Source organism: Lissotriton vulgaris, chromosome 6 (genome assembly GCF_964263255.1).
Source record: "Lissotriton vulgaris chromosome 6, aLisVul1.2, whole genome shotgun sequence".
NCBI classification, from domain to species: Eukaryota; Metazoa; Chordata; class Amphibia; order Caudata; family Salamandridae; genus Lissotriton; species Lissotriton vulgaris.
The window spans coordinates 1,400,592,235-1,400,609,447 of NC_141694.1; the positions used below are offsets into that span (position 1 = coordinate 1,400,592,235).

Below are 17,213 nucleotides of genomic sequence, written 5' to 3' on the forward strand. Positions count from 1 at the left end.
TTATACTTTTCTTTACCAAGTTACAAAATGCGAATAGAATTTCAAATAACACCATGATTCCCGGCTCAAACAAGGTGCCATTTACAATGGATGTAAGTATCATGTTTTTATGTCCCCAACACCAGTTCACACACAGGAGCAAAGCCTTGTGCGTGAATCCACCAGGCACGTTTGAAACCTAGGGACCATAACCATTGGGCGAGTCCTTCCTGGAGATATTTCTTCTGCCAATTTTTGTTCTTCCACTGGGGCAATAGTTACCATAGCTCACTGCGGACGGCACCACCGCGGTTTTAAGCCTTTTGCCATTTGTAAAACTGTCCATCCCCGTGCTCAGGGAGCCCCCTGTGTGCATTTTTTGTTAAACGTCGAGATCTTAGTTGAACCTTCTCCTTAGTCATCCCGGTTACCTGACCTGTAGTCAGGTGTGTGGAAATCCGATTCAAAGATTTTCTATTTTCGTCAATTCTCTGGCCAACTCTTCTGTAACGATCCAGACTCAACAGCAGAAAAAATAATCTGAAGATGGCGACCCAAAGGACACCAAATGGTGGTATGTCAATGCCCTTCTGGACCACAAAAAAAAAAAAAAACAATTCCAGACCCAACCACTAGATGGCGGAAAAATGCACAGCATAGTGAATCCAGAAAGATTCACGCTGCAAAACAAACGACTGGAGGGTGAACCTGGAGAGTTGCTGGACACAGTCAGTTGGGCAACTCATGACAAAAGGGTTGCAGGTGCAGGGGTGTCTTCGTGTCTGGTTAAATTAAAAAAATTAAAAAAAATAAAGGCACCTCCATGCATACTGCAACTGGAGCAAAGTAAAAATTCTGCATGCTTCTACAGCAGAAGCTTAAGGAAATTCAGAAGAATGCAAACCTTCAACATCATGCCACTGCATGTCAAGTTTTTATTTATGAACATAGTAAGCAACACTTTAACAGTTCAAAAACCTAATAAAAAAAGTTTCTACATAAATTATAGCCTTAGTATCAGCATATAAATATATATATATAAATATATATAACAGGAAGGGGGGCCTGCTCTTGATAGCAGGCAGGACTGGGGGTCACGTTGCAAAGATAACAAGGCCTTTGAAGCTCCCCTGCCACAGATGGCTCTTCCAGACCTGGGGGAGGAGGACGGACGGACGGGGGGGGGGGGTTAGTGTGAACACCTCCACCCAGGAAAGGCTGTGTTTCTGGGCCCAGAGAACAAAGGCTCCCACAAAAGGTGCCCAGAAACAGGTAGTGTGTTCAGGGGTCTCTTCCAAAGGGACCCCACAGTGGAGAGAATACTACATCTGACACTAGAATCAGTGCAGGTTTATTATTCTGAGATGTTTGATACCAAACATCCCAGGATTCAGTAAAGCCATAATAGTGCTGGGAAACACGCAATGACCAGCTTCCAGACCATATACTCAGAAAGGCTTTAGTGGATACTTCTAATATCCAAGAATGGCCTAAGATATTATAGGGGCCTGCCTTCTCATGCAGGTAAGTCCTCACATGAGGTATAGGGCACCCTGCTTTAAGGGAGACTTACCTAGCCCTTATGCAGTGCTGGGCAGGCATGGCACATGGGGATGTGTGCAATGTCCACTTTTAACTGCACCACAACAAGCAGGCTACAATGGCAGTAGCGCATGCTTGTGGTGAGAGGTCTCAGAGTGGCATAGCACATGCTGCAGCCCTCAGAGTACTTTCCTTGGCTACCATGCCTTAATACCACAGGTAGGCCAGAGCTGTTCCTGTTGTGAAAACAATTTTACAGAGTAGGGCCTAGGAATCCGATCAGCAGTGACCAGGGCACACTTAGTCAAATTGCATGAGGTATCTGGGCAAAAGGCTAGGGGCAACAATGCAGAAAGGGCACTTTCCTACATCACTTAATTCAACCAACAAAGTCATTAGGAAAGAGGACATTAAAACAAAGCTTAATTAAAGTCTTAAAATGTGTAAAGGTTTAAAAAGAAGTGTACCGCCATGGCTACTGCAACCTGAATAAAGTAAAAATTCTGCATGCATCTACAGGGGAGCATTAAAGAAATTCAGAAGAATGCAACGTTCCCAAAAAAATGCCACTGCATTTCAAGTTTGGATTTATGAACACAGTAAGCAACACTTGAACAGTTCCAAAACCTAATAAAATTACTTTCTACCTAAATCATAGCCTTAGTATCAGCATATAAATATTCAAAGTATCAACACGCATTCACATCGGCTACTTTGCCATGAGTATTTTAACGTTTCACTTGTAGCATCCACATTGGCGTTTCAATGAGCCATCAATATTTATCTAATTACTGTTTAAAAATGGCTGCTGATGCTTTTCAGCAGACTGGTTTGTGAACGCATGGAATCTAAGAAAGCCACCACAGGGGCATCAATATATTCACCTAGCTCACTAGTAATTAATCAGGTCTTGCGATAAGGTGGCATTGAATTTACGTGCATACATTAACTGACATCCAGTCACCCTTTCCCTTTAGCTACAGTACTGTGCCGTGCAATGCCATTGATGTGATTCACAACCATCAAGGACCTCACTTCAGTCATTGCTTTGAATCCAACTGAACGGTGGACCATACCCAGCAAATCTCCTTTGATTCTGGTAGGTCCCTAGTACCTCACCATGTTGTTCCATTACCCACATCCAACACTATTCTAAATCCAACCATTTCTAATTGTACAGGCTGTCCCTTGGTTCGCCTAGTCCTGTGGAGCCGCAGTGACTACTAGTAAATCAACTATATCTTTTGATACAAAACAATCGGCCTTGAGTTCAGTTCTTGAATGTATGAGACCATTTGCTGACTGTGTACAACAAATGCTTTACACAGTCCTCGGATACTGCCTTACTGCTCGACCAAGCTACAACTTTAGAGTGTAAGGTTATATCTAACTTTAGCCTCTGCCAAACCTCTGGGGACTGAGGACTCTATACACATTGTACCTTACTTTGGTCCAGTACATATAGAGCCACTCTTACAGGCATTACAAAGACGATAACACAACATAAATGACGGACTGTACAAGGCATACTGCCTTGTACAGTCCGTCATTTATGTTGTGTTATCGTCTATGTAATGCCCCCTCACTGTGTGAGCAAGACAGCTTGTCTTCTTGGGAGAATTCTGTGGATTACCTACTGGCGATAGCCAGTAGGTATATATAGTTAGGATTAGCTACCATAGGAAATCCGCAACATTCTATTGGGAATAACTTTGGCGCAGGTTGAGGAATTTGCGTGTAATTTTCCGAAATTTTGGCCAGCTCCGCTCCTTCCCTGAAAGTTTCGGGGGGATTCGTGAAGTGGGGGCTGAGAAAAAAGGGGGTCCCAAAACGTGTTTTCCCCATGTTAATTTCCATAGGACAGTCTGACAAGTCTACAGCCCGAATCGCTGAACGGAATAACGCCAAACTTTGCAAAATTGTAGGGACTGGTACGCAGATGTGCCTTTGCTATGTTTGGTGAAAATTGCTCCAGTGGTTTTTATGAAAATTAACTTCAAAAACACATATATCTGGGCGGAGCCTAACCACACATCTGATCTGATTGGCTGTCAGCACTTCATCCAAGAAGTGTTGGCAGCCATCTTAGGACCAATATACATGATAGTACCTCATTAAAAAGCATTGTAGTTAGAGGGTTTTAGGACTTTAGTTACATTATAAATCATTTGTTGATGGTACCACACTCATTTTAGGAATTGTGGTGTGTTCTAAGGTGATTTTACCATGTGAAAAAGCCTTCTGCTGTGATATCATGAATCATGTTTGAAAGAAAACTATTATCTCATGCTTTTCCCACAGTGGTTTGTAAGGGGATCTAAAAGCTAAACTGAAAGCATATTTTCTGTAAATTCACATTATCTTTCTCAGTCATGTGAGAATGAAGTCTGACACTCAGTAAAACATGTACATTCAACAAGGACAGAGACGGTCAGTTGATTCCTTTGTGTTCTACTGCAGCCTCCTAGAGTGTTCTAAAGAACTAGAGCGCTAACAGTCCTACTTATTACAAAGGTATAGCACACATGAAGCCATCTTGATTGGAATAAAGTGGTAACTCTTAAAACCTTTAATTTAAAAAGGAACAAAATGAGGGGGTTTATTTTGCCATAGAAAGTAGGATTAGTGCTTCAGAAAGAAAAATTAGGGCACATTGAGTGACTTCTCAAATCCTTTTCTATTTCATTAAAAAATTCTGACATGCAGTCTCCCAAGATGGCCACCAGAGACTGAAACATGCACTTTGAATACCAGCAGCAGACTTCTCTGGTGAGTAGTAGCTTTACTACAGTGATCTAATGAGCAACTAGAGTGCTAACATTCAGAGTTTATGGCAAATGTGTGACACATCTGAATGCCATCTTGATGGAATCAAAGTAAACAAGCATTGAAAATGCAATAGATCTCGCCCTCATTTAAGTTAAAGCCATTCTGTTTGTAATGAGGTGGCTTTTTAGCTTTGCTTTTATTAGTGTTTTTTAAACGTTCATGTAAATACCATGCATATGTATGCATGTATGTATATGTATGCATGCATTTATATAGATATACAGAGATATATATATATCTAGAGATATATATATATATATATATATATATATATATATATATATATATATATATGTGTATATGTGTGGAGAGCAGGAGAGAGAGAGAGAGAGAGCAGGAGAGAGAGAGAGAGCAGGAGCGAGAGAGAGAGAGAGAGCAGGAGCGAGAGAGAGAGAGAGAGCAGGAGCGAGAGAGAGAGAGAGAGCAGGAGCGAGAGAGAGAGAGAGAGCAGGAGCGAGAGAGAGAGAGAGAGCAGGAGCGAGAGAGAGAGAGAGAGCAGGAGCGAGAGAGAGAGAGAGAGCAGGAGCGAGAGAGAGAGAGAGAGCAGGAGCGAGAGCAGGAGCGAGAGCAGGAGAGAGAGCAGGAGAGAGAGCAGGAGAGAGAGCAGGAGAGAGAGCAGGAGAGAGAGCAGGAGAGAGAGCAGGAGAGAGAGCAGGAGAGAGAGCAGGAGAGAGAGCAGGAGAGAGAGCAGGAGAGAGAGCAGGAGAGAGAGCAGGAGAGAGAGCAGGAGAGAGAGCAGGAGAGAGAGCAGGAGAGAGAGCAGGAGAGAGAGCAGGAGAGAGAGCAGGAGAGAGAGCAGGAGAGAGAGCAGGAGAGAGAGCAGGAGAGAGAGCAGGAGAGAGCAGGAGAGAGCGAGAGCAGGAGAGAGCGAGAGCAGGAGAGAGCGAGAGCAGGAGAGAGCGAGAGCAGGAGAGAGCGAGAGCAGGAGAGAGCGAGAGCAGGAGAGAGCGAGAGCAGGAGAGAGCGAGAGCAGGAGAGAGCGAGAGCAGGAGAGAGCGAGAGCAGGAGAGAGCGAGAGCAGGAGAGAGCGAGAGCAGGAGAGAGCGAGAGCAGGAGAGAGCGAGAGCAGGAGAGAGCGAGAGCAGGAGAGAGCGAGAGCAGGAGAGAGCGAGAGCAGGAGAGAGCGAGAGCAGGAGAGAGCGAGAGCAGGAGAGAGCGAGAGCAGGAGAGAGCAGCAGAGAGTGAGTAGTAGAGAGTGAGTAGTAGAGAGTGAGTAGTAGAGAGTGAGTAGTAGAGAGTGAGTAGTAGAGAGTGAGTAGTAGAGAGTGAGTAGTAGAGAGTGAGTAGTAGAGAGTGAGTAGTAGAGAGTGAGTAGTAGAGAGTGAGTAGTAGTAGAGAGTGAGTAGTAGTAGAGAGTGAGTAGTAGTAGAGAGTGAGTAGTAGTAGAGAGTGAGTAGTAGAGAGTGAGTAGTAGAGAGTAGTAGAGAATATTCCGAAGTTTGGCACAGCACCACTTGCACAATAAGTCCAATCAAATCATATCACTTAAGAGTACTTATTGAAGCGCTGAATCTTGGTGTATATTCAAATGCTTTTATTTCCCTTAAGTTTATGTACCACAGCCAGCCGAAACGTTTCGTTCTGTACAACAGAACTTCTTTAGGGCGTTCTTATTTCCTTCAAGTTATGTCTGTATCCTGTTGTCATATAGTTAGATATTTCTTCCAAATGTTAGACGAGACGCAACTACATTCTTATTCAAAGTGACTAGGTATCCATTTTACCCACACAATTAGTGGAGACTTGAGTAATTTATAGCATCCTCAAAGTCAGTCTTTCAAAAATGCCAAAGTATAGGACATGATAATTAAAATCCAAATGTTTCTCAAGAAAAGTCATTTTCAGTCGTTCGGAATATCGGTGTTTGGGCAGATATGACCCAGGGACCCCCAGTATGCAAGGGGAATTAGTCTCCCCCCCCCTCTGCAAACGCACCAGTGGCCTGTGTTGCAGAGAGGTGTAAAAAGGGGCATGGACTCATTACACCTCTGTGCAATGCAGCCCCCTGGCGCATACTGGAGGTTCCAGGTGGGTTAGTTGGCCCTCAGGGACCCCTAGTATGCAAGGGGAATTAGTTCCCCCTCTTCAAACATGCACGGGGGCTGCGTTGCAGAGAGGTGTACAAAAGGGTGTGGCCTCATTACACCTCTCTGCAATGCAGCCCCCTGGCGCATACTGGAGGCTCCTGGTGGGCTAGTTGGCCCCCAGGATGCAAGGGAAATTAGTTCCCCCTCTGCAAACGGGGCAGGGGGCAGCGTTGCAGAGAGGTGTAACAAGGGGCATAGCCTCATTACACCTTTTTAAATGCTAACTCCTAACTATATAAGGCCTGAAACCTATGGTTTTTTCTATATATATATATATATATATATATATATTCTCTCCACAAGCTGCCCTTGAAGGAATGGTCACACAGATAGGGGTTTCTGCACAGCACGCCACAAGCAGCTTACAGCCGGCATGCTGCATCTCCTTTGTAAGCCATACGCGTTTCGAGCAATGATAGCCCTTGTTCACTGGCCACAGACGAAGAAAGCAGGTGAGTGTTTGAATGTTTTTTTATTCAAAAGGAAGTCCCGCCCTATGGGCGTCACCACAGGGCATTCTGGTCTTTGTAGTCCCTACATGGCAGAATCCATTGTTCACTTGCGCAATGCGTTGCTTTCTCCATCAGTGTAAATATTGTCCCATCAGGAAAGGTTAATACAACCTGCCGGCAGCCTGCCAAATGACCTTGTGGCTCAGGCCCCCCATCTTCCAAGTAGTGTTCCAAATCGCGAGCACCATGGATCCGCACTTGTGCGGCGGGACCATTCCGCGGTCGGACTGACCGTATTTATTCTCTCCACAAGCTGCCCTTGAAGGAATGGTCACACAGATAGGGGTTTCTGCACAGCACGCCACAAGCAGCTTACAGCCGGCATGCTGCATCTCCTTTGTAAGCCATACGCGTTTCGAGCAATGATAGCCCTTGTTCACTGGCCACAGACGAAGAAAGCAGGTGAGTGTTTGAATGTTTTTTTATTCAAAAGGAAGTCCCGCCCTATGGGCGTCACCACAGGGCATTCTGGTCTTTGTAGTCCCTACATGGCAGAATCCATTGTTCACTTGCGCAATGCGTTGCTTTCTCCATCAGTGGCTTACAAAGGAGATGCAGCATGCCGGCTGTAAGCTGCTTGTGGCGTGCTGTGCAGAAACCCCTATCTGTGTGACCATTCCTTCAAGGGCAGCTTGTGGAGAGAATATATATATATATTAGAGATTACAGCCGGCATGCTGCATCTCCTTTGTAAGCCACTGATGGAGAAAGCAACGCATTGCGCAAGTGAACAATGGATTCTGCCATGTAGGGACTACAAAGACCAGAATGCCCTGTGGTGACGCCCATAGGGCGGGACTTCCTTTTGAATAAAAAAACATTCAAACACTCACCTGCTTTCTTCGTCTGTGGCCAGTGAACAAGGGCTATCATTGCTCGAAACGCGTATGACCATTCCTTCAAGGGCAGCTTGTGGAGAGAATAAATACGGTCAGTCCGACCGCGGAATGGTCCCGCCGCACAAGTGCGGATCCATGGTGCTCGCGATTTGGAACACTACTTGGAAGATGGGGGGCCTGAGCCACAAGGTCATTTGGCAGGCTGCCGGCAGGTTGTATTAACCTTTCCTGATGGGACAATATTTACACTGATGGAGAAAGCAACGCATTGCGCAAGTGAACAATGGATTCTGCCATGTAGGGACTACAAAGACCAGAATGCCCTGTGGTGACGCCCATAGGGCGGGACTTCCTTTTGAATAAAAAAAACATTCAAACACTCACCTGCTTTCTTCGTCTGTGGCCAGTGAACAAGGGCTATCATTGCTCGAAACGCGTATGGCTTACAAAGGAGATGCAGCATGCCGGCTGTAAGCTGCTTGTGGCGTGCTGTGCAGAAACCCCTATCTGTGTGACCATTCCTTCAAGGGCAGCTTGTGGAGAGTGAGTATATATATATATATATATATATATATATATATATATATATATATATATATATATATATATATATATATATATATATATATATATAAATAAATAAATATATATATATATATATATATATATATATATATATATATATATATATATATATATATATATATATATATATATATATATATATATATATATATATATATATATATATATATATATATATATATATATATATATATTTTCCATTGCCGGTTCCTTTTGTCACTCCAACAGCGCTCAAAACGGGTGCGGCGCCCTGCAGCGGAATCCCGCCATATCCTAAACTTACGAACCTTAACGCCCTATGGGTTGAATCAGTCTGAAGAGTTACACACACATTTGTGAGAGTTTCGCTTTGATAAATGGTTGGTTGCCCAATATATACTCACAGTATCATGACTGGGTATGACACGCAAAATGTATAATGATGAGAATGGAAATGTTACTAATGTCTGAATTTCATAAGCGGGACTCTAATACTATGATATGAACCAGAAAAAAGCAATATGGTGAAACAGTGGGGACTAGAAGGTAGTCCCATTAAGGGGCAATAAGAGTTGAAATTTCAGCAGCTAAAGATACCCAAGTCACTGGCTTTGAATTAATACTATCAAATTAAACACGTAATGTCATCCCACTAGAGGGAAAATATCAGTAGTAAATATTGTGACTGCTTATGTATTAACAGAGGTAAACTAGCCATCAAATTAAACATGAAATGAAAAATTAATTAATTAATCCCACTAGAGGGATCCTAGCATCACTAAATGTGTCAGAACATCTCAAATCATAATCAATGTATTGGGCAAATATGGAGTAAGAATAACATTTTGGTAAAAAAACTACATGTCCCATAAAACCAAGAGGCACTGACAAACCCCTAACAGGAAGTGATGTAATGAATACAATGTAATGCAAGTATATCATGGAGGGGGAGTCAAGTGAACGGTTGATCGTGAGCAAGGTATTTGAAATACCGAAACGCGTAGATCGTAACATCTGCCTGTGGAATGTAATGAGAAAATAAAAAATTGCAAAATATAACCCGTGGAGTGCGACCCATTTGTTTCCTTCGTGAGGGAGCTGTGGAAAATAAATTATATATACATACATATACATACATACATATATACATACATATATATACACACATATATATATATACACACATATATATATATATATATATATATACACACATATATATATATATATATACACACATATATCTATATACACACATATATATACACACATATATATATACACACATATATATATACACACATATATATATATACACACACACACATATATATATATATATATATACACACACACACATATACACACTCATATCTAGCCTTAAATGCAAACTTTGATTTATTTTTGATGTGTTTTTAGTTTTGTGACTCATTTGAGGTTCTGTAATTCTCGAGTCCGACTCCATTTTGTTCTGTGCCACCATTTTGTGTTGCCCTCACGTAGGCCTGTGAATAAAGTGGCCTGGCCTTCTTAGTTCGTGTATACATTAACCTAGGTTTCTTTTTGACTCCGAAATGAACTGTAAGAAACTGACCTCTTCACCTGAAACTGACCTTACAAAGCCAATTTCCCTGATCGATCTTTGTCTGAGATTGCCGATCAATGTTCAGGACATCGTTTACTTTTAGTTTCCTTGCACATGCCTTCCTTGCACATGCCTTATCTTGTTCATCATCTGTTACTGTTTCTTTTTATGTTTCTTCATTATATGGGTTATGCTTTCAATTATATGTTTGTCAGGCTTTTGGAGGTTGTATCTGGGACAGTCTAAATTAACTTTTGGGTTGGGACACTGTACATGTAATCATGCCATGCCCTGCAGTGCCATCTAAATCAGATTAACCTTTGTGAACTATGTAATTATGTTTTGCCCATATCCTGCTAAAACCCCAAAGGCTACTCACCTGCTGACCCTCCAGATTTTCTATTTGTTTAGGCATGCAATTGGTACAACTCACTTATATGCCAGGGGCAGGATAAAGAGTATGTAACACGTGAAGTAAGACCATTCTAACAGACAACCTCATTCAGTTGCTAAGGCTTCTGTGTGACGTAGTCTCACTCATTTGAGGTTAATAAAAATGTACTTTTATATTCCAGCTTCTGTGTCAAGTTCTTCTTTGTGAGTTTAAAAGGACTAAGTATCAGTGGAACCCCTGAGAAGTGGAGTTTTGATTTCTTCAAATGGCACGGCCAACGCGGGCCTCAGAGAAGTGGCTATCTGAGGGAGTGATTTTGTCAGAAGACAAATCTACTGAGGAGGACAGGACTCTACTAAGGAGGGACTCTACTAAGGAGGTACTCTGCACGGAGGTTCTGAGGATTCTTTGTCTCTGCGGCCAGGTATATTTCTGATCTTCCTGATTTTGATCCTCCTGATTTTGATCCTCCACATGATGTCACTCCTGACTGAGAACCTTTTTGGCGTGAGTATTTAAAAAAAAAAAAAAAAAAAAAAAAAAAAAAAAAAAAGAGTTCGGTCATTTAGAACTTGGCAGTTAGAATTTGGACAACCATTTGTTTGGTATAGCTTTGGAATTTGTGTATTTATATAGGTTTATATATGCGAATTGCAATTTGTGTAGGCAGGTAATGAGGAGATTTTTCTCTATCTGGTTTTGTTGAACGGTGCAACGTACGAAGAGTACCTTAAGCACTACTTTGATTATAATACTTGCATATTCTGCAGTATTTTTGGCATGCCTGTTTTCAAGAGAATGTGTTGCTTTTCTTGGAGGTACAATAGTGTGATGTGAAGTAAATTAGCCGGCTCCCCTAGAGGGAATACCTAAATAGGTTTAGGTATAAAAACATTTCTTCCTTGGTGATTCTGTATCCCCAGGGAATTAAAATATGGACATAATGCATACAAGGATCCTCTGCTCTGTGCAATTTTATGAATGGAGATCTGCAGAGCGATTTTTGGTGTTCTGCCAGCCAAAACTAGTGAATTGAGTGCATCTTGGCTTCTTGGAAATAAAGGTCTGTGGGGCTGTTTTTACAGTCTTTTGGAACACTATTGAGAAGCGTTTCTTGTAAATAGGACTTACAACTAGTATTTACAAATGGTTTGGTTTCAGTACAGTCCGTGGGCTGTCCTTTGTTTCAGTCCTAAGTGTTGATCTGTGGGTTAAATGTGTGTTTAAATGTTTGTGGTTTTCCCATTAGTGCAACTTCTGTAAGTAAATCGCGATGGCGCTATTTATGAAATGAAATGAATGGCTAAAGCGCGCCGTATTGTGTGTCCTGAGTGTTTGACCCCTTTCTGTTTATGTCTGAAATGAGCTCAGTATGTGTTTGAGGTCTTTCTTGTGGTCTTCAGTCTGTTATGCAAAATGTTAGTTAATTAATATTAATTAGAAATTAAATAAAAATCCTGAAATGAACCATGTGATATGCTAAACTAGCTAAATCTTGCTATATAATTTGTAGAGTAAGCAATTCCACACATGTACAAACTGTTAAATGCTTAAAAAAATAAAATTCTCATTCACTAGGAATAAAAAAGCCCTCAAAAACGAAATTGTGTGTTTTGCAAGAAATAAACTTACAGCATTTTCTTTAGATACATTGTATTAGATATTAACAGGCAAACATCTGAATACATTGGATTTTGCTGTATTACACACGCATTTTGAAACTTGAAAGTCTTAGTTTTATATAGACAGCCACCGTGCCCACGTTTTCAACACTAAGAAACAGCTGTTGCTGCCGCTAAGCAAGCAACACGAAGCAATCACGAATAGACAGGAATGTTTACTCAGGCAGGACTTCGCCCTCAGTTAAACACGGGTGAATCTTTGATTTTCAGAATGTTGTTTTACAAAGGTTCCAAAACTAAGGTTCATTATTTTGTATTGCAGGAAGACATTTCAATTAAGGGTTTCCTCTCTAAGCATTTTTATAAGCATATTCTTGGTTCTTATGTTCAGATAATTGTCCTTCTTAAAAAAAAAAGTGGCGCAAAAATGTATCATGTTCCAAGTTAGGCTTATGTGCTTAGGCTTGTGAATGAATGAGTCTAAAATTATAGGCAAGGGATGCAGCTTGCTTTTATATGTAGAATTATCAAAAATGATTGGGTTTATTAAAAATAATGATTAATTATGAAAAATAATTATTAAAAATAAGTGCTTCTAAATTCATTTATTTATAAAGCTTAATACTCATACTATGACCTCCTAGCATTAAAATGTAATTGAAGTCGTGTTTTACTGCATAATGAGGACATTTGTATGTGGAATTTCACTTGGCGCAGGCGTAAAAACTCATTTTTCTAAGTATTTACATGATATGTCTAATGTCCAATCTCTGCAATCTGTAAAGAACATTCTGAGGATGATTACTATGTAATGCAATTATAGGATCTTTATTTTTAAGTGCCCAAGATATCAAATTCGATATTGAGTTAAATAGACTATTTAAACAGCATTCTTGCCATTTACAATAGCTTTAAAGTGTCTCAGGCTTCAGTAAATGCATAGATTTGTGTATAATACAAACTTGCAGGTTTGTTACCATTTGAGGTTGCTTTTCATAGCTCAGTGAGCCAATGTGCCCGGTGCAGAGGTTTGGGTTTAATATCAGGGTTGAAGGTTCCAACTCTAGCTGGGCCTACTGAGACGTTCATCCATTTAAGGTTGATGAAATGAGTACCCTTGCATAGGGTGGTAACAAGCATTTGTTCTAAAGCTGGTATGTTGTGTTGTGTGAATTATTCACAGTAGATGTTTTTGAGTCTGGGAATAGGAGTGGATTGTGGCCCCTAAAGGGAGTAATATATATGGTATGTGGTTTTGGATAGGGTTGGTTAATGCAAGTTAGAAAGAGTTAGGAAGGCTTTTTGTCTTGGACAGCTTCAGGGTGAAGAGAGAGGGCTGAGGAGAGGCAGATTTTGACCTTTAGGTCAGTAAGGTGGGGGTTATCAGTATGTTGAAACAAGATTCGTTTTTGTATGACTCCTTTGAAGAAAAAATGTATGCGTTTCACGTTTTTGCATTTTGTCCTTCTATGAATTGTTCCTGCTGGTCCTGTGTGTCAGAAGTGACACAGTAAGTTGTATTTGACAGCTGATCACCACTAACTAGTGACCAGTTGTCAAAAGAAGGGTGAGGAAAGTAAAAGAAAGTGTACTTTTAATTTTAAGCCTGACTAATCAAGCAGGCTAGAATATTGGGTTTTGGGCTGCATGAAGTGCGTGTGTCACCGCTCATTTACATGTGCTATTGTAATTTGCCTATGCTTTTTGTGCTTGGTATACAGCACGTATATCTGATGGCTTGACATGTGTTTTTTTTATTTTATGTATGTTTTTGTTTTATGTTGTTGCTTCTGATACTATTACAAGTTTTCCTGTGTTGTTAGGGGATGTCATGACGATGTACATCTTTGAGCAACAGTTGGTTGAACTTGCTCTGATACTAAATTTCACAGATATTATATTTTCATACTGTGAACAAGAGAGACAACACTTCACCAGTGCATCATGTCTATTTGGCTATAATGGTATTAAAGAAAAATAAGATATACAGGATCAAAGTGTGTCACCTGCAGTTAGTCACGTTACTGCCCCTTCCCTCAAGGAACAGGCAGCCCTAGATTTATGTTTCCTTGATTGGACCTACGGATGAAATTATAGATCTGTGACTTATTACAAGGTGACCTAATTTAACTAATGCAATATAGAATCATGTTCTCCTTCCTAAGTAGTATATGGCTTTGTTCCTTAAAAGGAAAGCAGGTTTCATTTTTCCCTGAAAAAGGAACTGTAACATTAGCTAAGATTACAGTATATGGTGTAGCGGCCAGCGGTAGAGCTAACATATGTGAACTATTTTGATTTTTGTGCATCACCCGTACTCTTGGTGTTGTGTCACATGCCTGACTGTCACCCAAGTAATCTTTTGGCCCTTCTCTGCTGACCAATGTCACATTGTGCATAGTTATTGGTGATTTTAGTTGTGTACTAGTCACATTTCCCTTTTCCGTACTCCTTTCACCAGTTAGCCCATTTATTATTGTTGGTGTATTGTTCAGGTTCACACTTCCAGGCTTCAGTGATGTACCAGGGACCCCCATATTAAGTAGAATTCCCTTTTGTATGACCAGATGGGTTTATCAAGAATTTTACTTCATGCCCACTTGGATTTCTTTTATAGGCTGACGGTCAGGATGGTGATGGACTGGTTAACTGACTTATTATAGTATGACAAGTTTTCCACCTCAATAGGAGATACCTTCCGTTTTTTTGAATATGACATATTCAATACCTATTCTAATTTGGTTTTCAGTTCCTTTTTTCTGTTGCTTTAATTTGTGATGGACCAAATGTGTTTTAATAATGGAAATAACAGGACTCTAGTTCTTGTCTTTGTTTCCACATTTTGATCATTAGCCTGTGTATTGCATAGTGCACCTGATGCAGTTATTAAAGGGAGGTTTCTACATGTCCCTGATGGTCTGTATCATGTGATCTCTTTTGAGATGTTCTAGATAAGGAATTTAGGAACACCTAGACATAATTGAGAGAAAAATGTTTACCCCATTAGACAATGCCACTGTGTGAGGACATCCATTTAGATAGATTCCCATGGCGTATGGCCACTCCCTCGCAGATTGCAGGCCACCTGCTTGCAGTCCCCTTGTTAAATACAATGAACTGTTTTTGTACTGAATTGAAGGAAACTAACAACTTTGTCACATTTCCTACGTCACTAGGTTCTGCGGGACCGAGTCATGACCTGCAGAACACTGATTTAAGCCTAATTCCCATCAATGACAGCTACAGATGAATGGCAGACGTCTTGGCCCTACAGTCTCAGCACCCAGAAAGTAGCAAGGCTGGACAGCGATCGCCAGCGCGCCATCAATGGTATCTCCAAAGTATTGTGCTTGCTTCATCAGAAGGCGTTGAACATCAGAAAAGAAGGAGGAGCTGGTTCAGTGCAAAAGAGCGAAAGAAGAATCCGGGTTATTGATGGCAGGGTTAGTCTGATGCTTGAGTTTTCTACCCGTTATGTGCTAGTAACCTCTGACAGTGTGGTCCCTTGAGCCCCTTGGCCTGAGTTTTGGCCATTCCCCTTTTTCTTTGCTCCAACGGAAGGGCAGAGCACCGGAGGATCCAAGATTGACAAAAGGCACTACATTATGGTGCCCATGGAAGAGCAGCCTGAGCGTCCTCTGACACTGAATAATGTGTTGGAGCCTGAGAATGTAGACCCGGGGCTGCATGAGATGATCTGTGCCCATGACCAATGAAGAGCACATTATTTGTAGTGTCTACCGCAGAGGAGACACACTGGTGCACTGCCTTGAGACTTTTGAGTGAGCTGTGAGTGTTTGCCAGGAAGGCACCCCAACTAAGCAGTCCTATTTTCATGAAGAGGCCTGAATCAAGAGGCCCAATGCGGAAGAAGACAATGGAAGCAGATTTGATGGACGATAGAAGTCTGCCAGAGAGGCTTTGAACGGACTTTGGGCACAGTTGCACAAGCAATTCCAGTGCAATTTTATAAAGTAAATGTTAATTAAGTTCTCATTTGACTGAGTTGCCATGGAAGAGGAAGTGGCTCCGCCTCTAGCATCCAAAAACGGTCCACCAGAAGTGAGTCTTTGTGCTACTATGTGTGTTCGGAGACCTGTCCCGAGAGAAGTAGAGAATAATAAGATGTTACAGCAACACCTTGAAGACCTAATGAATATCGATATAGACCTAGATTCAGATTAACATGAATCTTAGGTTATTGCCTACGTAATGGCAAAAGGAGGATCTGAGGTTCTGTAATTCTAGAGTGACTCCATTTTGTTCTGTGCCACCATTTTGTGTTGCCCTCACTTAGGCCTGTGAAGGTAGCCTGGTGAATAAAGTGGCCTGGCCTTCTTAGTTCATGTATACATTAACTAAGGTTTCTTTTTGACTCTGAAATGAACTGTAAGAAACTGACCTCTTCACCTGAAAGCGACCTCACAAAGCCAATTTCCCTGATCTATCTTTGTCTGAGATTGCCAATCAATGTTCAGGACATCGTTAACTTTTAGTTTCCTTGCACATGCCTCATCTTGTTCATCATCTGTTACTGTTTCTTTTTATGTTTCTTCATTACATGGGTTATGCTTTCAATTATAGGTTTGTCTGGCTTTTGGAGGTTGAATTTGGGACAGTCTTAATGATTAACTTTTGGGTTGGGAATCAGATTAACCTTTGTGAACTATGTAATTATGTTTTGCCCATATCCTGCTAAAACCCCAAAGGCTACTCACCTGCTGACCCTCCAGATTTTCCATTTGTTTAGGAATGCAATTGGTACAACTCACTTACATGCCTGGGGCAGGATAAAGAGTATGTAAGACCATTCTAACAGACTGCCTCATTCAGTTGCTAAGGCTTCTGTGTGACGTAGTCTCACTCATTTGAGGTTAATAAAAATGTACTTTTATATTCCAGCTTCTGTGTCAAGTTCTTCTTTGTGAGTTTAAAAGGACTAAGTATCAGTGGAACCCCTGAGGAGTGGAGTTTTGATTTCTACACATTTGGTCTTTGTTTTATTGAGGATTGCTGAAAAGTTGAGTATTGTTTTATTGGGTATTATTCAGTATAGCAGGAATCAACTCTGTACCTGGCAGAACCACATTCTCCACATTCGTGTACACCCAGGTTCTGAGGGGCACTGGGTCACCGCATTGTACTAGATGCTTTTCAGCAGACTTGTTTGTTTCAACTACTAAGTACTGTGGCAGAAGCGAGTGGATGGGAAGCCAAAACTAGCATGGACCAGATAGCAGTAAAGAGGTCACAAAACATT

The 17,213-nt window shown here is 41.3% G+C and overlaps 1 protein-coding gene across 1 annotated transcript in view; it reads right to left on the reverse strand.

The window, feature by feature from the left end:
• XRN2 (5'-3' exoribonuclease 2) overlaps positions 1–17,213 on the reverse strand; it is a 380,297-nt gene that overhangs the window by 190,715 nt on the left and 172,369 nt on the right. The window lies entirely within an intron of this gene.